Source organism: Canis aureus, chromosome 13, assembly GCF_053574225.1.
Source record: "Canis aureus isolate CA01 chromosome 13, VMU_Caureus_v.1.0, whole genome shotgun sequence".
Taxonomy (NCBI): domain Eukaryota; kingdom Metazoa; phylum Chordata; class Mammalia; order Carnivora; family Canidae; genus Canis; species Canis aureus.
The window spans coordinates 21,090,230-21,115,371 of NC_135623.1; the positions used below are offsets into that span (position 1 = coordinate 21,090,230).

Here is a 25,142-nt window from a genome sequence, read left to right on the forward strand (position 1 = left end):
CAATATAAACTCTATATTCTTTTGTGTGTAGCTTGTATTCAATAGATGTCTAATTTGAATCCCAGAAAGCACAAGTAAAGAAGTTACAATATTTGAAGATACAGTGGAATAGAAATGAATACACGTATATAGGGAGCATAATGTACCCAAGTGGGATTAATTTTTTAAAAATCCAGACCAAAAAAAAATAAAAATAAAAATAAAAAAAATAAAAAAAAAAATCCAGACCAGGTAAATGATAGGAATACGAAAAACATCAAAGACAAAAAAAAAAAAAAAAAAAGAAAAGAAAGAAAGAAAAGAAAAGAAAACCACACACACTCTTAAAAGCCAGAGAACAAGATCCACAAACATCAAAGGAATGACAATTACAGCAGCAGTATATTTCTCAATAGCAATGATGGAAACCAAGACAGTTGTACATAGTATTCTTATGTACAAAGTTTGAGAGAAAATGACTACCAACAGAAAATTGGATACCCATACAATCTTTCAAGGTCAAAGACACAATAGAGATATTTAAATAAATTTGAAGTATTTACTAGCAATCTACCTATACTGAAGCAGCATCTACATGATATCCTTTAAGGAAGAAAATGATCCTAGGAGAAAAATCTAAGACCCAGGAAGGAATATTGAGTAAGAAAACTAGTAAATACACATAAATGTCAGTAAGTAATGACCAAATAAACAGTAATAAAAATATCTAATTTGTGAAAATAAATTTTGGAAGAACTAAAATACTGTACAAAAATAGCATGTAAGTTTGGAGGTGATGAGAAGGAAGGAGTCCTGTTGTTTAAGAGAGGAATAAAACTTGAATTTGTTCTAATTCACTAGTAGAGTTAAAAAGATCAAGGAAGGGATCCCTGGGTGGCGCAGTGGTTTAGCGCCTGCCTTTGGCCCAGGGCGCGATCTTGGAGACCCGGGATTGAGTCCCACGTCGGGCTCCCGGTGCATGGAGCCTGCTTCTCCCTCTGCCTGTGTTTCTGCCTCTCTCTCTCTCTCTCTCTCTGTGACTATCATAAATAAATTTAAAAAATTAAAAAAAAAAAAAAGATCAAGGAAGAAAAACAACCCAAAAAGGCTCCATCAATATTTTTTTTAAGATTCTATTTATTTATTTGAGAGCGAGAGAGAACATGAGCAGTGGGGAGGGGCAGAGGGAGAGGGAGAAGCAGACTACCTGCTGAGTAGGGAGCCCAATGCAGGGCTCAATCCCAGGACCCTGAGATCATGACCTGAGCCAAAGGCAAACACTCAACCAACTGAGCCACCCAGGCACCCCTTTATCTAATAGTTTTAAATGGCAAAAAAGAAAAGGAGCGGTATGGCATGGAAACGTAGGACATGGAATGCCAAGAAATAACAGGGTAGAAACAAATTCAAATATATCAGTAATCTTTTTTTTTAAGATTTTATTTATTTATTAATAGAGACACAGAGAGAGAGGCAGAGACACAGGCAGAGGGAGAAGCAGGCTCCATGCAGGGAGCCTGACGTGGGACTCGATCCAGGGTCTCCAGGATCACGCCCTGGGCTGCAGGCGGCACTAAACCGCTGCGCCACCGGGGCTGCCCAAATATATCAGTAATCTTAATAAATGTAAATAGACAAATTTACCAGTATAGACAGGAAAAAAAAAAAAACCTACTGCATGCCATTTGCAGATAATCCAAAAGCAAAATGACATATGAAGTTTGAAATAAAGTGATAGCTGGCTTTATAAAAAACAAGGCACCTGGGTGGCTCAGTCGTTTCATCGTCTGACTCCTGATCTCAGCTCAGGCCTTGATTTCAAGCTCAGCAGGGAGTCTGTTTGAGGTTCTTTCCCTCTCCCTCTATCCCTTCCCCAACTCGTGCACTGGAACGTGTACAAGCTCTCTCAAATAAATAAATCTTAAAAAAAAAAAAAAGAAAAGAAAAGAAAAGAAAAAAGAAAAACACCAAGAGGGACATAAAAACAGATTCAACAGATGTTTTTTAAAAGAGTAAATATTATCATTTTTAACCTCAATAAACAGCGACAAAATGGGCAAACTCCTATAAATATATCCTATAAACCTCACCAAAACTACCCCAAGGTGATATAGGAAGTTTAAATTAAATCCATTCCATTCAAAAAGCTGAATCATACATCATGTCTGAGTTAGGTTTATCCCCAAAATTCAAGTGGTTATGCAATAGAAAATTTATAAATCTTCTACACTTCAAAACAAATTAATGGAGAAAAAAAAACACCATATTCTCAAATGATACAGAAAGGACACATCAAATGGATACCAACTTACTAAAAGAAAAGCAAAGAATCAAGGGAAGAGAGATGTTCAAGACATTAGAAAAAGGAATAGAAGAGAGCTGGAAAAAAAAAGGCAGAAGTCTTTAGATATATATATAAATGTTGCAAATTCAAATACTTCCTTCCATAGGCCAGTAACATATTTTATAGAATCTGAAAAACTATTACTTCAAGAGATGACATTATTTTAGGTATCAGTAAAAAAAAAAAAGTGTTTAGAGGTGCTGGGTGGCTCAGTGGGTTAAGTGCCTTCGGCTCGGGTCATGATCTTAGGGTCCTGGGATCTAGCATTGTGTCAGGCTCCTTGCTCAGCAAGGAATCTGCTTCTGCTTCTCCCTCTCCCTCTCCCTCTCCCTCTGTGCTCTCTCTCAAATAAATAAATAATCTTTAAAAATATTTTCTTTTTTTTTTTAATATTTTCTTAAAGCAAAACAAAAATAACTGCCAATTAAGGTGTAACACCATTAAAACACAGCACAATGTCAGAGCTGTTAAGTAAATAGATGAGAACCTTAGAAATGATGAAACATAGGGATGCCTGGGTGGCTCAGTCAGTTCAGCATCAAACTCTTGATTTTGGCTCAGGTCATGACCTCAGGGTTGTGAGTTCCAGCACCACACTGGGCTCCATGCTGGGCATGGAATCTACCTAAGATTCTTTCTGCCCCTCCCCACACCCTTTCCCCATCTCTGAACTTTAAAAAAAAAAAAAAAAAAAAGGATGAAACACAATAAATGCATGAAGTAGCAAAATACAAAATAAAAAAGAATCCATAGGGATTATATTCATCAATTTTTCTTTAAATCTCTAAAGGTTGGGGGTCCCTGGGTGGCTCAGCGGTTTGGTGCCTGCCTTCAGCCCAGGGCATGATCTTTGATCCCGGAATCAAGTCCCACATCGGGCTCCCGGGATCAAGTCCCACATCATGCCTGCTTCTCCCTCTGCCTGTGTCCCTGCCCCTCTCTCTCTCTCTCTGTCTCATGAATAAATAAAATCTTAAAAAAAAAAATCTCTAAAGGTGGACCCAGAAAATCACTTCTACAAGTATTGGTTCACTGACCTTCAATCTGTGATCCTGATTTGCAGAGGAGAATGCAGGAATTTATTTTTTAAGAGATTTTATTTATTTATTCATGAAAGACACAGAGGGAGGCAGAGACATAGGCAAAGAGAGAAGCAGGTTCCCCACGGGGAACCCAATGAAGGACTCAATCCCAGGACCCCAGTATCACAATCTGAGCCGAAGGCAGACACTCAATCACTGAGCCACCCAGGTACCCCGAGAATGCAGGAATTTAATTCAGAAATGATAAGGGGATGTAATTTTTTTTTTTAAGATTTTATTCATTTATTCATGAGAGACACAGAGAGAGGCAGAGACACAGGCAGAGGAAGAAGCAGACTCCATGCAGGGAGCCCGATGTGGGACTCGATCCCGGGACTCCAGGATCACGCCCTGGGCCAAAGGCAGATACTCAAACCACTGAGCCACCCAGGTGTCTCAGGGGATGTAATTTTAGATTACTATTAAATTCCTAAGTGAAACAACTCCATGGACAAAATACATCTTGCTTAGGGAAAATGTGCTGTTAAAATAAACTCCAGGAAGAAGAGAAACTCTAAAGATCTGAGGCTGGCCTGATTATCCATCTCTGCAAAGATCTTGAAGATAATCATGATGACAGTAAGAACTGAAAATTAGGTGCTACATAGGGAAGATGACCAGGAGGTTGATAGGTAGAGGAGGAGGATAACAACACTCAGGAATGAAAACTATCAGAGAAGATGAATAAATATGTTAAATACAAATCCCTCCCAATAAAAGGCAGAAGTCTGGTGTGATTACAACATAAACAGAAATACATACAGCAGAGAAAAAGAGAAGGTACGAATAAGATAAACCATTTAATTTTCAAAGCCATTTAGTTTACTGACATGATGAAAATATTTCGTAGTACTAAGGACAGATGAGTACAAATTACAATTTCTTCTATTCAACTTCCCACAAAAGGATATTTAAAAATATCAGAAGGAAATCATTACATTACACTTTTGTCCATATATCATCTTTGAAATAACTTTCAAGAGAAAAGGAAGTGTCCGAAATCTAGCTGGTTCTTGAAGATTTTGCTTCTAAGGAGTACAATCTAAACTGAATTACATCTTGTATGAGGATTATTTATTTGAATGTCATAACTTTCAAAATAAAAAAAAAATCCCAAGAAAGCTTTGTCAAAATGCTTCCCAGTATACATTATGCTGTCATACGCTATCCAAAATAATTAAATGCCCCTGAACAAGGGCACTTTAAAGCACTCTCACTTTTGAACATCAAAAGCAGAAAAGGGGTAGAATAAACATTATATGTTTGTCACCTGAGGGCAATAACTTTATCAGTACAACAAATAATCTCAACTCAGAATCTGGAAAACTGGGCTCTCACTATATATACAATGAAACCAAATTACTGTGTCTGCCTTCTAGGCAAAAAATGTAGAAATCATGGCAGTAAGAGTTGATAATAAAAATATATTTATGTTAGCTAATCTGCTGACCTTTCAAAGTTAAAATAAAATCATCTCCCATAAAGATGATTGGGAAATAAAGCAAATATAAAAGCATCTTCTTTCATTCACAAGGAACTTCAACCTCAAAAGTAGCAATAGGATGAAAGCTGACCCAAAGACCCAACCTGAACCGCTATTCAAATAAAACAGTATCAATTGCTACACAGGACAGAGACTCCTCTAAAGGAAAGATGCAGCCACATAATCTCCCAGATGTCTAAAAGGACCTACAGATGCAATTACTGTATGAATGTGCAGGCTGAAACCATTACAGCCTTTTCTCTAGTTAAGTAGGAAGCCAGCTTGAGAATTAGGCCAATATACAGAGCAGAGAAGCTGAACAAGACACTAGATCACTAGATTACCCAACTTTGAAACCATCCAACCTCTGGACATCTGTGTTTGAATCAATACCTTTTTTTAAATATTTAAATCAGAATCAAGTTTTCTGTTACTTTCAGGTCAGAGTATCCTGACCTAAATACCTAGCCTGTCCACAAACACACTGTTTGTCCTTGAGGAAGCTACTAATAAGCTTCACATAGCGAAAAAGTGGCCAATCAGAAACTTCCCACTGCCTCCACTGCTATCACCCCTAACAAATCATTCTATGCCTTGCCTCCACAGGTTACTGTCAAATGATGGTAGAACGCTAGAAAGGGAGGCATTAGGAGTTTTTCAAAATATGACTGTGGTTAATATGGCTAGAATGTGGCAGAACTATAATTTAAGCCAATCTTCTGTTCCTACTTTAAAATTATCTGGGAACGCCTGGGTGGCTCAGCAGTTGAGCATCGGCCTTTGGCTCAGGGCATGATCCCGGGATCTGGGATTGAGTCCCCCGTCGGGCTCCCCGCAGGGAACCTGCTTCTCCCTCTGCCTGTGTCTCTGCCTCTCTCTCTCTCATGAATAAATGAATAAAATCGAAAGAAAAGAAAAGAGAAAAGAGAGAAAAGAAAAGAAGAAAAGAAAAGAAAGAAAAGAAAAGGAAAGGAAAGGAAAGGAAAGGAAAGGAAGAAAGAAAGAAAGAAAGAAAGAAAGAAAGAAAGAAAGAAAGAAAGAAAGAAAGAACGAACGAACGAGCTGGAAGGATCAAAGCAGGGTTGTATCTTAGCTGGTTTTCTGGAAAACTTTAAGGAAATCTAAAAAATTCATCAAAATGCAGTTAGTACATTCATCTGGCTTTTTATCTTCTAATCTGAGGTTATCCAGTAGATTACCTATACCACTGAATAGACTTTAGCTTTTGTGTGTTTATACACACAAATCTAAAACTAACTTTTGAAGTTTTACATTATAACTTACCTATTTAAAACAAATAATCTAAACTGCTGTTTTTCAAATATTACTTCTATTTTAGAATGTTCCAATGTAGTCTTTTGGAGAATGAACTGTAAAGTAATAAAAAATATTTGGGGGAAAAAAGGAGACTGTAAGAAAACATTCTCCAGTGTATGTAGTCTGGCAATTTGGAATATCCACAAGATAGAAACAAAGACTCAAGAGAAAGGGTTAACAGATACTGGAGACTGACCTAGTCACTAGGGAGAAAATGACTTATTCAACACAGAACAGGCATAAAATTGAAAATATTCCCCACTCAATAAATAGGATTCCTTTTCTGAATGTGGGCAACTAAAAAAGTTAAATAAAGATAATAAATAAGCAATGCAATTAAGTATGCTTATAAAGCCAGTCATTTTATGGGGCACCTGGGTAGCTCAGATGGTTAAGCATCTGCCTTCAGCTTGGATTCTGAGGGACCTGGGATCAAAACCTTACATCAGTCTCCCTTGCTCCGTGGGGAGTCTGCTTCTCCCTCTCCCTCTGCCTCTCCTCTCAGATCATGCTTTCTCTTTCTCTGTCTCTCTCTCTCTCTCAAATGAATAAATAATTTTTAAAAAATTAAAATAAAACTAGCCATTTTTTATCAACAGTTAATTGACCATAATACATCATTATTCATGAAAAGTCTTCTGAGTACTTTAAAAATACTTCCTAAAATATCCCCAAGAAATCAAATGACAGATCTGATCAAAGTGACTGCACTAACAAGACAAATTAAAATAAGGTATTGACTTTTAAAGGTCAGTCATACTGGAAAAGTGCTGAAGATTCAGCGAGTGCTCCCAAGAGGCTCTGAATGTTCACAATACCATTAATAAGAAAGATAAATAATAAGAACTACAAATATCATAATCTGCCTAAATGTTACCAATCCTGTATATTTTCTTTTTGAGTGCTTTAAAAATACCAAAATAATGTTAATTTATGATAACTCCAAAGATCCAAGGTGCTTTGTCTCAAAAAAAAAAAAAAAAAAAAAAAAAAAAGTGCTTTACAAATGTCAAACAAAATAAAAACAAGAGAAAGCTACATTTCATGAGAAGACCTTCACAGGTTGATCGATTAGTTTGGTGTTTTATACTGAAATCTTCACTATGTCAATCCTTAAAACACACTGAATGTTGGACTAAAGGAAACTGGCTTGTTCTTTATTAATAAGACCAAGACAGGATGATCTACTTTACAAATATGAAAAAATTAATCATAAAATTTAAAGCAAATGTAGTGTCTTCTTCTAGTGCTAAGGACATTCAGTGAAACTCTGCTGAATGCTATCTACCAATCTCTCCATTTTCCCCTCATTATTAGACTCTACTTACCTCTCCATGTGCCAAATTACCAAAGACTTAAAGAGGAGAAGGCTTCTAAAACAGGTGTCAGATATATTGCTATCATATATGGCTATATTGTACGTGTATATATATGCCTGCAAAGTGGTAATTTTAAAAAGTTCTTAAAACTATGTGTAGAGTCACATATATATTATACATACGACTTAACTAAGGAGAGGTGGTGGGGAAGAAGACGCAGTGATCAGGAGCAGAATATGTTTACTGTAAACAATCTGTCAGCAATAATGTCTAATATCAAAAATTAGGCTTGCATCCTACAAAGGTCTGATTTAATTGCACCACTCATTTAATATAATGTAAGTAAGCACAAGCAGCATTTTTTCTATCAAAGTATAAGGGTCTCAGACAATTTCTCTAATTGTAACTATACAGGATAGAAAAAAGAGGAACTTAATGGCATTCTACCTTGCTTCAAATGAATTAAATAAAATTGAAGCAATCCATTTAGACATTTTCAAAAGACACTAAGAGGAAGGAGAGCAGGAAAAAGGCTGTTACTCACCTGTAACCCTCTCCTTCGCAGAATACTGGAATCATCCATAATAGGTAACAAACAAAAAAAGCCACTCCCCAGACAGTCAAATACTAGTGCCTACTTGCTTACTGCTGGGTAAAGAGGCAAACAATCAATCCCTTTCTCCATGCTATTCCCACTAACCACCACTCCACTAAATCAGTTCTCAGTCCAGTGTAAGTAGACAATCTCTGCCTCGCATGACAGCCACGTCTTTCTTCACAGACAGATCTCATCTGAATCATCACCAAAATAGAGGAAAATATTTCGTATTTGTTTTTCTCTTCCAGGCATACCCCTTTGGTTAAAATATTTGAAGTACCAAGAAAAGGAAAAAGGTCCCAGGAAAAAAAATCCAATCTTTGATATCCTTACTTCATTGCTTATTATCAAGGTTTGGCAAGCAAAACAAGAGAGTCTCCACCTGCAGCTACTGAGCTTTTAAAATCCATGTCACGTTTTCCTTTCCCAAAACAAAACCACTTCACATACGTTTCTAAAAAGATAACAATTCTTCAGAAATACAAAGAAAAACATATTATTCTGACGCCTGTATTTTAGGCTGAGGCTGATATAAAACCAGTTATTGTTCTGACAAAGTCGGCAAAATTCCTTTCATCCTTTGTACAGACAAAGCAAATGTCAGATTCTTTCGATACTGTCACAGGCTCTTTTGTTTCTTTATCTCTAGATACGCTAGTCTTCACTTCTTGGGCAGTCACCAAAGCCTCTTTCTTCAAGAGCTTAGATCACTACTAAGGTCGGTTTCCCTGCTCTTTTATGTCCTGGAAGGGGCTAGTACACGTGTGGTGAGTTCTGAGCATGGATGAATTCATTCATCTATTCACTGCTCATAGTACTGTCAGCGGAAAAGCTCCCCATTCCATCAGACTTCTCAAAGAGCACAGCATGAAAAAGTCTAGTTTTACTCAGGGTTTAATAATCTCAGAATCATTTCTTTGGTCATTGGCTGCCATTTTCAAGACTTTAATCAAGTTTAAAGATGTTTCTAGTGTCTTAATTTATAGCTTAAAGTATATATATATTTAAGTTTATATATAAGTATATATATACATGCTTTATATATATATTTAAGTTCTATAGTAAAAGATTAGCTCACATGATAGGATTTTGTTAAACACCCCATAAGCAATGTTTTAAACTTTCCAATTTTATAGTAATTTCCAGAATCCTATTAAACACAGAAGAAATGTGAGGCAAGTTGGTGGTGTTTCAATAAGTCACAAAAAAATTGTTAGCAAAGGCAGCACTGTATTTTTAAGAGGGTTAAAACATTATTTACCAATTCACAATCATTCGTTCTTCAAACTGTAGGACATACTGTAAAAAGTATTCACTTTCCAAAAGATTGCAGAAGATATTGATCCAAATTTCCTAATTTGACAAATAAAGGTATATATAAGGCACTGTTATATTCTCTATTTGTACAGAGAGTATATACATAAAAATATACATAAAGGTATATATAGGTATACACAAAGCAGGCTGTATAGTTTCCTTAGAGACTATATATATTTTACTCCTTAGAGTAAATTCAGCAATAACTGTAAGACTGATTCAGTCTGCACTCAACAAGAAGAAAAGAAAAGCTGCTGCTCACATAATTGTCGTAGCTACACCAACAGTCTGGGGCTTAAAGGAAGGTTTATTTACAAAATTTTTTTCTGGTGTTCTTAAAACTGACTCTAAGAACAAGAACTAGCCATACTGCTGAAAACAACACAGAAAGCAGGATCCATCTCCCTTTCATTCATCAACAAATTTCTAATCCTTAGACAACCAGTATGGTCTTCTGTTGTGAGAGCTAATAAACCCACATCTCCATGGACTCTTTCCATCTGCTGCTTTAAACAACTAACGGCTGGATTATGTCTATGGGGAAAACAAACACAAGACCTGAACAGACAGATGATTTGCATAGGGTATACTATCCACTAAATGAGTGTCTGCAAAGTCACTGGCTTTTAAAGCCATAGAACTTCCAATCAAAATAGATTTTATTAACTAAATAAAACATATATCAGCAGGGTACAAGGTAGGAATCAGTCTCTAATCCATCGGTCCTGAGAAATATAAATGGTGCAGTCTGATAAACTGTTCAGACCAGAAATTCAAAATTCAAACTCTTTATTCATTTACTAATTCAGGAAACATTTATTATGCTAAGCACTGAGATGGGCATAGGGAAAGATTACCAAGATTAACACTACTCATAAACTAATAATGCTGTTCTAGAAGATCTCAGATCCAATGGCAAAGTCAAATACAAGCAAGTAATTATGATACAATGTGAGAAATTCTATCAGAGGTAAGACAAAGTGCTAAAAAAGGAATGTCAAAGAGGGCTCAATTCATTACATCAGGAAATCTTTCAAAAAAGCTTCCAGGAGAAGTGCCAATCTGGTAAGTGAAACTAATATTACAGATTATCAGCCCTTGGCCATGATAGTCTCCCTTTCCTAAAATGTACACAGCTTAAAAATCCTCAACCATGGGATCCCTGGGTGGCGCAGCGGTTTGGTGCCTGCCTTTGGCCCAGGGCACGATCCTGGAGACCCGGGATCGAATCCCACGTCAGGCTCCCGGTGCATGGAGCCTGCTTCTCCCTCTGCCTGTGTCTCTGCCTCTCTCTCTCTATCTGTGTGTGACTATCATAAATAAATAAAAATTAAAAAAAAAAAAAAATCCTCAACCAGTGCTCACTATCTAAAAAATTAATTTAAGGGATCCCTGGGTGACTCAGCGGTTTAGCGCCTGCCTTCAGGCCAGGGCGTGATCCTGGAGTCCCAGGATGGAGTCCCACATCGGGCTCCCTGCATGGAGCCTGCTTCTCCCTCTGCCGGTGTCTCTGCCTCTCTGCCTCTCTGTGTGTCTATGAATAAATAAATAATATCTTTAAAAATAAATAAATAAAATAAATAAATAAATAAATCTCTTAAAAAGTGTCATGTTTTATTCTTAAAATTCATACAAATTTTGCATTCTTCTAAGAAACCCTTACTTTTTTTTTTTAAGATTTTATTTATTTATTCGTGAGAGACACAGAGAAAGAGAGGCAGACACAGGCAGAGGGAGAAGCAGGCTCCATGCAGGGAGCCCGATGTGGGACTCGATCCAGGGTCTCCAGGATCACGCCCTGAACTGAAGGCAGGCACCAAACCACTGAGCCACCCAGGGATCCCAAAACCCTTACTTTTTAATATTAATATTGATAAATACTGACTAAATTGCAAGAAATTGAAGAATAACCAGAGAAATGGGAGAAAATAAAATGCTATTAGAAAGCCAAGAAAAAAGTGTTCGAAGAGGGCTGAACAGTAACAACTGCTTCCAGAAGGCCCAAGAGTACCCTTGAATTTACTGACATGAAAGTCAGTGATGCCCTTTGTAAGAACAGTTTCGGCGTAGATGTATGATGGGAGCAGAAGCCCAACTGCAGTGGGTTACAGAATAAAAGAGATGAGGAAATAAAGAGAGAATCTAGACATTTCCAGCTTCCATTTAATTATTTTCTATCCTTTGCAGCCAAATTTCTCAAAAAAAATTATTCTTAAAAAGTAAGAGATGATATTCAAAGCATAAACAGAGATAGGAAAAAAGGATACTTCTTCTACTCTAACATTAAAAAAGGAGGTAGAGTCAACAAAATACCTGCAATCTTAGTAGTAAAGAATCTAAAGAAGTTTCCAAATGATAGCTATTCTCTCTGCAAAATAAAGAAGGAAATCAGGGGATCCCTGAGTGGCGCAGCGGTTTAGCGCCTGCCTTTGGCCCAGGGCGTGATCCTGGAGGCCCAGGATCAAATCCCACGTCAGGCTCCCGGTGCGTGGAGCCTGCTTCTCCCTCTGCCTATGTCTCTGCCTCTCTCTCACTCACTGTGTGCCTATCAAAAATATAAAATAAAATTAAAAAAAAAAAAAAGGGAAGGAAATCAGGGAGCAAAGAGATGGGAGATTTCAGAAAAGCAAGGGAATCTGAAAGAGATAATGTAGAGAACAAGATGATGTGTTAAAGAAAAAAGTAGGACTGGTGAACAATGCTGAGGACTGACTGATGTTTCCATTATAAATTTATGGGCCACCAATCTGTTCCATGTGTGGTTTTCTTCAGTAGACTACAGTAACACAAAGGTAAAAGTCTTACCAGACTGATTAACCAGATAGACTGACAAAAGATAGATTTATAACATTGACTAAAGAGTTAAATAGTTAATGAACCATGGAATAAAAGCTAAAAAGGGAGGAAAGTAAAGAAGAAATAAGAAGGATCTAACAGAGATACAAATAAGCCTAAAAATAAGCAAATGAAGGAGCTGAAATCCATCAAGCTGTAGTGAGGAGGTTATCCAGCATTATAATTTTAGAAGGAGAGCATTTCAATGGTATGATAATGCACAAACCACAGTTCTGAAGAGGGTACAAAGGTAGACTAGAAATGATGATGATAAGGTCTAGCAACTATGGTGCTAGAATATTGACAGGGTCTACATGGTTGCTGAAGATAAAGATGATAAAGATAGCAGGAGTTGGGAGACTTATGCCTCATGACAATATCTAACATGAAGGAAGGGATAATTAGGAGATTAGTAAATACAGCAGCCAGGAAGAGAAGGATTCAGACATAGGACTGCTAAGAAAAATTACCCTAAGAATTCACATTGAATTCTGCTTCAAATAAATTTGATTTATAAATGGATGTACTAATTTAACTGAAATCTTTTATTTTATAACTAAATAAATGTAGGACCGAAGAAAGGGATATAACATGCTTCAAAATTGTATGGTAAGAACTTGAACCCATGTTTCTGCTAAAACATGCATGTTTAACTAAACAGAACGGATGGAGGAGGGTTGCTTATCCTATAAAAGACATGCAGAACATCTTCATCAATTACTCTACATTAATATGGTGTTAATAAGACAGAGGGGCACTCGTGTGGCTCAGTCAGTTAAGCATCCAACTCTTGGTTTCAGCTCAGGTAATGATCTCATGGTTGGAAGATTGAGCCCTGTGTCAGGCTCTGTTTTCAGTGGTAAATCTACTTCAGATTCTCTCCCTCCTTCTACCCCTCCTCTCACTTGTACTTTCTTGGACAAATAAATAAATCTTAAAAAGCAGGAGGGGACTAGCTGGGGGGGCACGTGGCCGGAAAAGGATGTGATTCTTCATCTCAGGATTGTAAGTTTGAGCCCCATATTGGGTGTAGAGTTTACTTAAAAACAAAATCTTAAAAAAAAAAAAGACTATTCAGCAATAACTAGGTTAAAACTAAACATCTGCATAAATAAAATTGAATACATAAATTCTCAGAATAGGTTGCATCTATGTATGTTCTCAACATAAATTATCTTTCTTTCTCTTATCAGAAAAAAAGTAAGATTATCTTATAACTAACTCTATATGGAAAATCATCATGGTAAACATGCCAAAGTAAGCACAATGAGAGAAGTTGGTTACAAAACCTGAGCCCTAAAGGCACTCTCAGAGATTTTCTCACTAGACCTACCACAGCCTCTGCATGTGATAATGCACACAGCACAAAGCACAGAACCTGGAACCTCTATGGTTCATGATAGGTTCAACAATGGATTCTTCTCTATTTATTGCTTGAATGGAAAGTCAGTCAGTCAATTAAAATTTTTTCAAAGTAGGTAGGCTTTTTTTTTTTAGTATTTTTTTTTAGTATTTTTTTTTATTTTTATTTATTTATGATAGTCACAGAGAGAGAGAGAGAGAGAGGAGGCAGAGACACAGGCAGAGGGAGAAGCAGGCTCCATGCACCGGGAGCCCGACATGGGATTCAATCCCGGGTCTCCAGGATCACTCCCTGGGCCAAAGGCAGGCGCTAAACCGCTGCGCCACCCAGGGATCCCTAGGTAGGCTTTTTATAGAGGGAAAAAAATGTTCCTCAGGTTATAAAGACAAGTTATTTTCTGATAACCCCTACTTTAGAATTTGCATAGGTTTATAGTTAAGATTCCTCATTCAAACCTCATAGGAAATCATTCTATTTTGAAAGTAATCCTCCTTTCACTCATTTATTCTACAAATTAAGTATCTACTATGTACCAGGTATTATTCTACATTCTAGAAATGCAATTGTTAATTTAAAAAGATAAGGAGTACCTAAGTGAGTCATTCAGTAGAGTGTCTAATTCTTGATTTCAACTCGGGGGCCATGGGATTGAGCCCCATGGGACTGATCTCGAGGGTCATGGGATTGAGCCCTGTGTGGAGCCTGCTTGGAATTTACTCTCTCCCTCTCCTTCTGCCAGCCCCCTTGCTTGCTTGCTTGCTCTCTCAATCTCTCTATCTCTCTCTCTCAAAAAAAAAAAAAAGGATAAAAATTTCTGAATTCTTAGAGCTTGCATTTAAGTGGACATAGACAGACATTAAACAAGACAATGAATATATCAAATATACAGAATGTTAGAACATGATAAATGCAATCAAGAAAAATAAACAAGAGGACAGAAATGTGAGATTTTTTTTTTTGAAAGATTTTGTTCATTTATTCATGAGAGACACAGAGAGAGAGAGAGGGAGAGACACAGGCAGAGGGAGAAGCAGGCTCCATGCAGGGAGCCTGACATGGGACTCGATCTCAGGTCTCCAGGATCACACCCTGGGCCGAAGGCAGCGCTAAACCACTGAGCCACCTGGCTACCCGAAATGTGAGATTTTTAATGTACATTTGATGTTAAGACATTGAACATATTGATGAAAAAAACTGTTCTAATATATTGAAACAAATATGTTTAATCCAACTCCTATCAAAATCCCAGCAAGACTTCTTGTAGGTAGAAACAAACAGCCTAAATTTTATATAAAAAAGAATTAGATAGCTAAAACAATTTTGAAATAGAAGAATAAAGTGTAAGGAATCACTCTAACCAATGCTAAGACTTCAGGATAGTCTCATAGGCCAATGAAACAGACGAGAGAACCCAGAAATAGACCCACACAAATATGCCCAATTTACTTTTGACATATAAGTATAAAACCAATTGAATGAAGAAAGCATAGACCTTTCAATTAACTGTACTGGAGCAAGGAACATCCACAGGCAAGACAAGACACAAATAGACGAATCTAGACCTACACCTTACACCATATGCAAAAATTAATTCAAAGGCATCAAGGTGGCACCTGGGTGGCTCACTGGTTGAGCATCTGCCTTTGCTCAGGGCATGATCCCGGGGTCCTGGGATCGAGTCCCACATCGGGCTCCCTGCATGGAGCCTGCTTCTCCCTCTGCTTATTTATGTCTCTTCGTCTCTGCCTCTCTCTGTGTCTCTCATGAATAAATAAATAAATAATTTAAAAAAAAAAAAAAAAGGCATCAGGATTTACATATAAAATTAAAAACTGGGGGATCCCTGGGTGGCTCAGTGGTTTAGCGCCTGCCTTTGGCCCAGGGCGGGATCCTGGAGTCCCGGGATCGAGTCCCGCATCGGGCTCCCGGCATGGAACCTGCTTGTCCCTCCTCTGGGGTTTCTGACCCTCTCTCTCTCTCTACGTCTATCATAAATAAATAAATCTTTAAAAAAATAAAAATAAAAATAAAATTAAATTTAAATTAAATTAAATTAAAAACTACAAAACTTTGAAAGATGGTGCAGGAAGATCTCAGGCTCACCTCATCACATGGATACAACTAGGTAACACCTACATCAGTATTTAAACACACACACACATTTCCTGTGTACACACACACACAGGAAATGACCCAAACCCTGGCAGAACAGAATCTCCACAACTAAATGTAGAAAAGAGTCACATGAAAGAGGGCAGAAAGGGAAGAGACACAGAGAGCTGGCTGGTCTTACTGCAGGCCCCATCTACCAACAAAAGCTTTATAGGGGACACCACAGGGAGATCATCCTGAAATTCAGTGGTACTGGATCTCTGATCTGAATCAACTCAAGCCTAAGACAGCCCCAAAGTGGCCCACTGGCAACATAGGAACCAAACCAGGCTCACAACAGGAAAAGAGAGCCATTACAGACTACTAGACTAAAGGTAAATGTGGCTCAACCACAACAGGAGGGTGCAGACAACATACATAGGAGATACCCCTGAAGCACCAGGTTCTGGTAAACAGAGGATATTACACTGCAGGGCACTACAGGATCTCTTCTTTGTAGGCAACTACTTTCAAGGGCAAGAGATGTAGCTGACTTTCTTAACACACAGAAACAGACACAGAGGGTTAAATAAAATGAGGAGACAGAAGAATATGTCCCAAATGAAAGAACAGGACACAATCACAAAAGAGACCTAAGCAAAACAGCTAAATAATTTACCTGAAAGAAAATTTAAAGTAATGGCCACAGGGGATCCCTGGGTGGCTCAGTGGTTTAGCGCCTGCCTTTGGCCCAGGGCGTGATCCTAGAGTCCCAGGATCGAGTCTCACGTCAGACTCCCTGCATGGAGCCTGCTTCTCCCTCTGCCTGTGTCTCTGCCTGCCTCTCTCTCTCTCTCTCTCTCATGAATAAATAAATCTTTTTAAAAAATAAAATTAAATTAAAAATAAAAAAATAAATAAAGTAATGGCCACAAAGATACTCACTGGACTTGAGAAAGGAGTGAAGGACCTCAGTGGGATCCAAAAATGAAGAAATATAACACAGAACAAAGAACCATTTAAAGATGAAGAACTCCATTAACTGACATTAAAAATACACTAAAGTGAATAAATAGTAGATTATGGAAAGTGAAGAATCGATAAGTGACCTGGAGGACAGTAATAGAAAGCCATCAAACTGAACGAGAGAGAGAAAAAGGAATAATAAAAATCACAACAGATTAAGAGAATTCAGTAACACCATCAAGCATAACATTCACGTTGTAGGGATCCCAGAAGAGAGAGCAAAGGGGTCAGAAAATGTATCTGAAGAAATAATAGCTAAAAACTTCCTGAATCTGGGGAAGGAAACAGAAATCCAGATCCAGGAAGCCCAGAGAACCTCCAAAGAGGTCTCCACCAAAAGATATCATAATTAAAATGGCAAAAAGTACTGATAAAGAGAGAATTTTTATAGTAGCAAGAGAAAAGAAAACAGTCACATACAAGGGAAACCCACAAGGTTATCAGCTGATTTTTCCACAGGAATTTTGCAGGCCAGAAAGGACTGACACGATATAATGAAAGTACTGAAAGAAAAAATTCTGCAGCCAAGAATACACTATCCAGCATAGTTATCATTCAGAATAGGAGAGATAAAGAGTTTCCCAGACAAACAAAAGTTAAAGGAATACATCACAACTAAACCAGGCCTACAAGAAATATGTTAAAGGAACAAAAGATCATAAGCAAAAGAAAAGCAGGAAGCATAAAAGCAGTAAAATTAATTATATCTATAAAAATCAGTCAAGGGCAGCCCAGGTGGCTCAGTAATTTAGTGCCACCAAGGCCCAGGGCCTGATCCTGGAGACCCAGGATCAAGTCCCACGTCAGGCTCCCTGCATGGAGCTTGCTTCTCCCTCTGCCTGTGTCTCTGCCTCTCTCTCTCTCTCTCTCTTTCTCTGTCTCTCTGTCTCTCATGAATAAATAAATAAAATCTTAAAAAAAAAATCAGTAGGGGGCTCAGAAAGTAAAAGAATGTAAAGTATGACACCATATATCTAAAATGGGGGGGGGGGGGTAAAAACATTGTGCTTTAAGAATGGGTTCAAACTTAAGTGATCATCAGCTTAATATAAAATGCTGTATGCATAAGATGTTATATATAAACCTAATGGTAATCACAAACCAAAAATGGGTAATAGATATGCAAAAAATAAAGAGAAATACATCAAGTACAACACCAAAGAAAGTCAACTAATTGTGAGAAGAGAGCAGGGGAAGAGAGGAACAGAGAAACTCTACAAAAAATAACCATAAACCAAATAACAAAATGCCAATAAATACATACCTCCCAACAATTACTTTGAATGTAAATGGACTAAACTCTCCAATCAAAAGACACAGGTGACAAAACTGATAAAAAAGCAAGACCCGTCTATATACTGCTTATAAAAGACTCATTTCAGAGTAAAGACATATGCAGTTGAAAGTGAAGGGATGGAAAAGCATTTATCATGCAAATGGAAGTTGAAAAAAAAAGACAGGTAGCAATATTTATATTGGGCAAAATAGACCTTAAAACAAGGTCTATTGTTTTAAAACAATAAAACAATAAAAGACAAAGAAGGACATTATATAATCATTTTAAAGGAAACTATCCAACAATTGTAAATATTTATGCACCAACATAGGAGCACCCAAATAAATAAAGCAGCTAATAACAAACATACAGGAAGTAATAAACAATAATACAATAATAGTAGAGGACTTTAACATCCCACTTAGATCAATGGATAGATCATCCAAACAGAAAATCAACAAGGAAACATTGGATTTGAAGACACACTGAACCAGATGAATCTAATATTTTCAGAACATTTTATCCCAAAAGAGCAGAATTCACATTGTTTTGAAGTTCACATAAAACATTCTCCAAAATACATCACATGTTAGGCCACAAAATAAGTCTCAGATTCAAAAAGATCGAAGTTATACCAGGCATCTTTTTCCAACCACAACACTATGAAACTAGAAATCAACCATAAGAAAAAATCTGGAAAGAACACAAATACATGCAGGTTAACATGCTGTTAAACAATGTGTGGTACACACACACTCACAGACACACACACACACGCACACACAGAGGAATATTATTCAGCCATAAAAAAATGAAATCTTACAATCTGCATAACATGGATGGAGGTAGAGTATAATGTTAAATGAAAGGCAATCAGTCAGAGAAAGACAAATACTATATGATCTCACTCATATGTGTAATTTACAAAACAAAACAAAACAAAAAAAGGAAAAAAAGATACAAACAAAAAACACTCTTAACTATAGAGAACAAACTGATGGTTACCAGGCAGGAGACAGGTTGGGGGAGGGGGTTGGGGGAGGGGGTTAAAACAGGTGAAGGGGATTAAGAGCACACTTACCCTGATGTGCACTGAGTAATTAAGTAATTATTGAACACTAGGTTGTATACCTTAAACTAACTTAACACTGTATGTTAATTATACTGGAATTAAAATTTTTTTAAATAGGTTTTTTTTTTTTTTTTAATAAAGAAGCTCTGGAAAGCTGTACAGTTTTTTTTTTTTTTAAGGATTTTATTTATTTATTCATAGAGATGCAGAGAGAGAGAGAGAGAGAGGCAGAGACACAGGCAGAGGGAGAAGCAAGCTCCATGCAGAGAGCCTGACCTGGGACTCGATCCAGGGTCTCCAGATCACGCCCTGGGCTGCAGGCGGTGCTAAACCGCTACGCCACCGGGGCTGCCCTTAAATAAGTTTATTGGGAAAAAGAATTAGCAAGCTTTTAATAAAACTGCAATATAATTTAACATCAAGTAATTCATAGTCAAAACTGTATAATTAAGTTCAATATTCAAAACTTGCAATGTAGAGATTATCATCCTTTGCCCCACTAGATCATCATCCTTTGTACTCCAAAATGCAGGGTTATTATGAACTGTATAAGGAGGTTGCCTTGCCCTTTTCGGTCCAGATAGATTCAGCCAATAGGCAGCACCAACAAATGGTCAGAGAAAGAAAAGAGGATAACAGATTAGGGGGCAATTTATCTTCCTGAGTTGGTTCCTACCAGGTCAAGTTAGACTGGCTGCATCTCACTACCACAAAGTCATGCTAATTATCAGGTCACCTTCTACATACACAGGCCCTCTAACTCCCAAGTTCCAAGGATCACTTCCTCCCCTCACCCTTTCATGGTTAGTAACAGTACCAACTTACTATTAACCAGAAGGTACTATGTATGTTACCATTTCAATACACCCTGTCCATATTTCTTTATTATAAGGTCATAATTTGTTCTGTTTGCTGCCAGGACCCTAATATGTGGAATAAAATTAAGTGTATTTTCATCTTTATTTGCCTAAAGAATAGAAATTACTTTCAATTCATAGAAAATTTTATGTAATCAAAACCAGGCAAAACTCTCCTATGTAATCCTGATAAAAGTCTTCAATATCCAAACAGAAAATTGAGTATCAGTAAATCCAGAGAAAAAATACATCAAATAATCCAACCTGCCAAAGACTTTCCTCTCCACTTATTTACAAGTTTTGAAATAGACTTCAGAGTCAGACCTCATTTTGAATTCCTGATCTAACATTCACTTACTGTCCTACAGCAAAGTATTCAACTGTTTTGTTCAGTGTTGTATTCCAGGCACCTAGTACAGTGTTGATACATGGCAGGTATTTCATAAATATTTGTAGAATAAATGGACAAATGAACAAACCTCTGCAAGCCTGAATTTCCTCACCTGTAAAGTATGATGATTGTATCTACCTCATAATGTTCCTAAGAAAATAAACGATAATATATGTAAAGGAATCTAAGTGTAGGGTCTAGTAAATATTATCAGTTTTTTTTTTTATATTATCAGTTTTTTTTTAAGATTTTATTTATTTATTCATGAGAGACAGAGAGAGGCAGAAACACAGGAAGAGGGAGAAGTAGGCTCCCCATGAGAAGCCTGATATGGGACTCAATCTCAGAGCTCCGGGATCAGGCCCTGAGCCAAAGGCAAATGCTCAACCGCTGAACCACACTGGCATCCCAAAAGTTGAGAGATTTGCATGGGATTGAACAGGATATTAGCAGCTTGGTTGCTTATTCTCATGAATATTCTTAAGAGATAAGCAAAAGAACAAGAACAGGAGCACCTGGGTGGCTCAGCAGTTGAGCATCTGCCTTTGACTCGGGGCATGATCCCAAAGTCCTGGGATCGAGTCCCACATTAGGCTTCCTGCATGGAGCCTGCTTCTCCCTCTGCCTCTGCCTCTGTCTCTGCCTCTGTCTGTCTCTCATGAATAAATAAATAAAATCTTTTAAAAAAGAAAAAAAAAAAAGAACAGACCACTTGTTTTGTCCAAATTTAGAGTTGAATTTTAATTTGGATTTGTTAAACATTTTTACCATATCTTCCGTGAAAATTTGTAAATTTGCAAAGAATTTAAGGCATGCAATCTTAAAAGATAGTGGGTTTCATATTTTTTTAATTATAAAAAAATATTTAAAGATTTTATTTATTAGGGAGGGAGAGGGTGAGCATGAGTGGTGGGGGGAGGCAGGCAGAGGGAGAAGCTAACTACCCCCCTGAGCAGGGAGCCAGATGTGGCAGTCAATCCCAGGACCTTGAGGTCATGACCACAGCTGAAGGAAGCCACTTAACCAATTTAGCCACCCAGGTGCCCTGGGTTTCATATTTTTAAAAGACATTAAAAAAAATTTTTTTTTACTTGAACTGGTTAATTTGGACTATTAGAAGACATTTTATTGAATTTGTTGAGGGTTAGAATACATGACAGAATGTTTATGCAAATGTTTCATAACGTATCACATTAAAAAATGGTATTGTTAAACCACCAGTTAAAAGTTATAGCTATAGGTTTTGTTCGGTTTCTGTTTTAAATCTCGTACAGAGTCTTTTTTAAAATGTCTTTTTTTAATGTTTTAAAATTTTATTTAAATTCAATTTGCCAACATGCAGTATAACACCCAGTGCTCATGTCAGAAAGTCTTTTAATTGTACTATTAATGTCATGTACTGCTATCCATAGGTGAAGTTAAGAGTGCTGAGGAAAGACTGAGAAGTATGGATATGGTACATTCTTTCATATAATCAGTAGCATTACTGGATATATTTGAGTTGGGATAGAAAACTAATAATAGGAGAAAGGGCGCAGGGTTTGAAAGATGGTGGACGACGTGGACCAGCAACAAACTACCAACACTGTAGAAGAGCCCCTGGATCTCATCAGGCTCAGCCTGGATGAGCGAATCTATGTGAAAATGAGAAATGACCGAGAGCTTCGAGGCAGATTACATGCATATGATCAGCATTTATATATGACATTGGGAGATGTGGAAGAAACTGTGACTACTATAGAAATTGATGAAGAGATATATAAATCAACAAAACGGAATATTCCGATGCTTTTTGTCCAGGGAGATGGTGTTGTACTAGTTGCTCCTCCATTAAGATTTGGCTGAAACAAAGAATTTATCGTGTATGGAATATAGGAGATTTTGTATGATTGCCTCTTTAAATGTAGAAGACATCCAAAAGAGAAACCTGTGTTCATTTTGATATTAAGAAATTACCAAGGAAAAAAAATAAAATAATTAAAAATATTTTAAAAATTAAAAAAAAAATGACCAAGGATTCTTCCACTCCTGAAATGAGCTGATTTGCAGATAACTCAAAAATTCTTAAGCTAAAGGGCATTTTAATTTTTTTTCCAACTCTTTCAATAAATGTGATCACCAGGATGCAGGGAAAAAAAAAAACTAATAATATTGGACACCTGAGTGACTCAGTGGTTGAGCGTCTCTGTATCTCTTTCTCTGTGTTTCTCATGAATAAATAATATCTTAAAAAAAAGAAAAAAAATCTCTCAACTTTTAGTAGTAAATCTCTTAAGAAACATTACCCTCGTACTTTGAAAAGACACTAGGTGGCATTAGAAACATGTTTCTCTTACAAAAAAGTAGAAACTAAGTGTTCAAAAGACCGCAATTCTCAAACTGACAGTGAATGATCTAAACTCCTATAAATCTTACAAAGTTGAATACTTCACTATCTTGCCCTTTCACATATAAATTTTTCATGCTCCCCTACATTTCTTTTCGTTCTCTGTACTCTTAGATGATGATTTAATCTAAGACTTCCAAAACCCCTATCTATAGCTCTAAAACTGATCTCCTTTACTCTAGGTGTTCATTTCTAACTCTTAAAAGGATACCTAACAAGTGGATATAAACATTCAAAAGAATGAAACTGCAGCCCCCTACTTCACACCATATGCAGAAATTAACTATAAAGCTAAAACCATAAAACTCTTAGGAGAAAGCAAGTGGTAAATTTTCATGACCTAGGACCTGGCAATGTATTCCTAAGATAGGAGACCAAAAGCACAAGCAAAAAAAGAAATAAATTAGACTTCATCAAAATTTTTAAATTTTATACATCAAAAGGCACTATTAAGAAAAGGAAAAGAAAAATACAGAATGGGAGAAAATATCTGCCAATCATACATTTTATAAGGATCTAGTATACAGAATATATAAAGAACTCTTACAATTCAACAACAGCAAAACGACAAAAGTTAAAAATGGGCAAAGTACCTGAAGAGACATTTCTCCTAAAAATATATACACGGCTTAAAAAAAAAAAAAATCACATTAAAAAAAAAAAAAGATGCTCAACATCATTATTCACCAGGGAAATGTAAATCAAATGAGATACTACTTCACATCCACCAGGAGAGTATAATAAAAAATGACTATTTTTTTAAATGGAAAATAAGTGTTGGCAAGTGTGGAGACTAGAATCTTTGTACACTGCTGGTGAGGATGTAAAATGGTGTGGCAACCATGGCAAATAGTTTGGGAATTTCTTAAAAAGTTAAAGATGGAATTATCATATGACCTCTCAATTCTACCACTAGATATATATACCCCAAAGAATTGGAAATTGGTACTCAAACATGTATACATACACACATGTTCACAGTAGCACTATTCACAACAGCCAAAAGGTAGAAACACTCCAAATATCCATCAACAGATGAATGGATAAACAGTTATATACATACAATGGGAAATTGCTCAGTCACAGAAAGAATGAAGTACTGATACACACTAGAATGCCATCTAAACATTATGTTAAGCCAAAGAAGTAAGACACAAAGTTTATATATGGAATGGTTCCTTATATAGGAAATATCTGGAACAGATAAATCCATAAAGACAGACTGCATACAGACTGCATATTGATGGTTGTCAAGAGGCTGAATGGAAGAGGAAAGGGGGAGAAGTGCTTAAGGGGTAAGGAGTTTTACTTAGGAATGACAGAAATGTTTTACAAATGGACAGAGGTGATAGTTATACAACACTGTGAATGTACTAAATGTTCACTAATTGTTCACTTTAAAATGGTTAATTTTACATTATGTGAATTTCATCTCAATCAATTATTCTTAAAAGGATATCTATACGGTATGACCTGTCATCAATATGCTGAGAATCAAATTCATTAATTTCTTCTCCTAAACTTGTTCCTTTTCCTATATACCCAATTTCAATTAAAGGCACCACAATCTAATCCTCAGAGTTATAAATGAATTCATTCTTATTCCCTGATTATCTTCTAATTCAGCAGTTTTCCATCAGTATAACCTGTATTATAAATAATTGCTTGTATTACTATTTAAGGTACCTAAAGGCATACAAATAAAGGCTAACATTTAGTTCATACTTATTACAAATCTGGCACTATGTTATTTTAAATGGGTTCTCATTTTATCCTAATAATTCTATGAAAAAAGCCCTATAACTATCTTGATTTTAGAGATGAGAAAACAGAAAATTAAAGTTCAGTGACTTCCCTAAGCTTATATGATTACTAAGTGTCAGGGCAAGAACAGAGACTATAGGCTTAGAGCTTGAGCTAGTATTTACTTCTTTTACAAATTAGAAGGCATTCACAATCATTTCATTCAAAAATTTTTTCTTGAATAGGAATTTAAAAAGTAGAAATCAATGGGTAAACCAGTAGGAGTTATTTGCAAATATCCCTTACCATGACTTATGGATTTCTGTCTCCAAAGAAGGTAGTGATATTTTTTTTAAATCCAAACAAAACTTATTAATACCTCTTTAACAGTGTTGCATGATGCTCTCTATTCCACTCCATTGTAGATGCACTTCATTTTGTCCCTATCTCATTAAAAATTAATACTCAAGGGCAGCCTGGGTGTCTCAGCGGTTTAGTGCCGCTTTCAGCCCAGGGTGTGATCCTGGAGACCAGGGATCAAGTCCCATGCATGGAGTCTGTTTCTCCCTCTGCCTATGTCTGTGCCTCTCTCTCTCTGTCCTTCATGAATAAATAAATTAAATCTTAAAAAAAAAAAAATACTCAATAGCAAAATGTTTTCTT

The 25,142-nt window shown here is 36.7% G+C and overlaps 1 protein-coding gene and 1 pseudogene across 11 annotated transcripts in view; one reads left to right on the top strand and one right to left on the bottom strand.

The window, feature by feature from the left end:
* The window catches only part of MAST2 (microtubule associated serine/threonine kinase 2), a 205,196-nt gene that overhangs the window by 134,926 nt on the left and 45,128 nt on the right, over window positions 1-25,142 (bottom strand). The window lies entirely within an intron of this gene.
* Window positions 21,885-22,275, top strand: LOC144281562 (U6 snRNA-associated Sm-like protein LSm3 pseudogene; annotated as a pseudogene).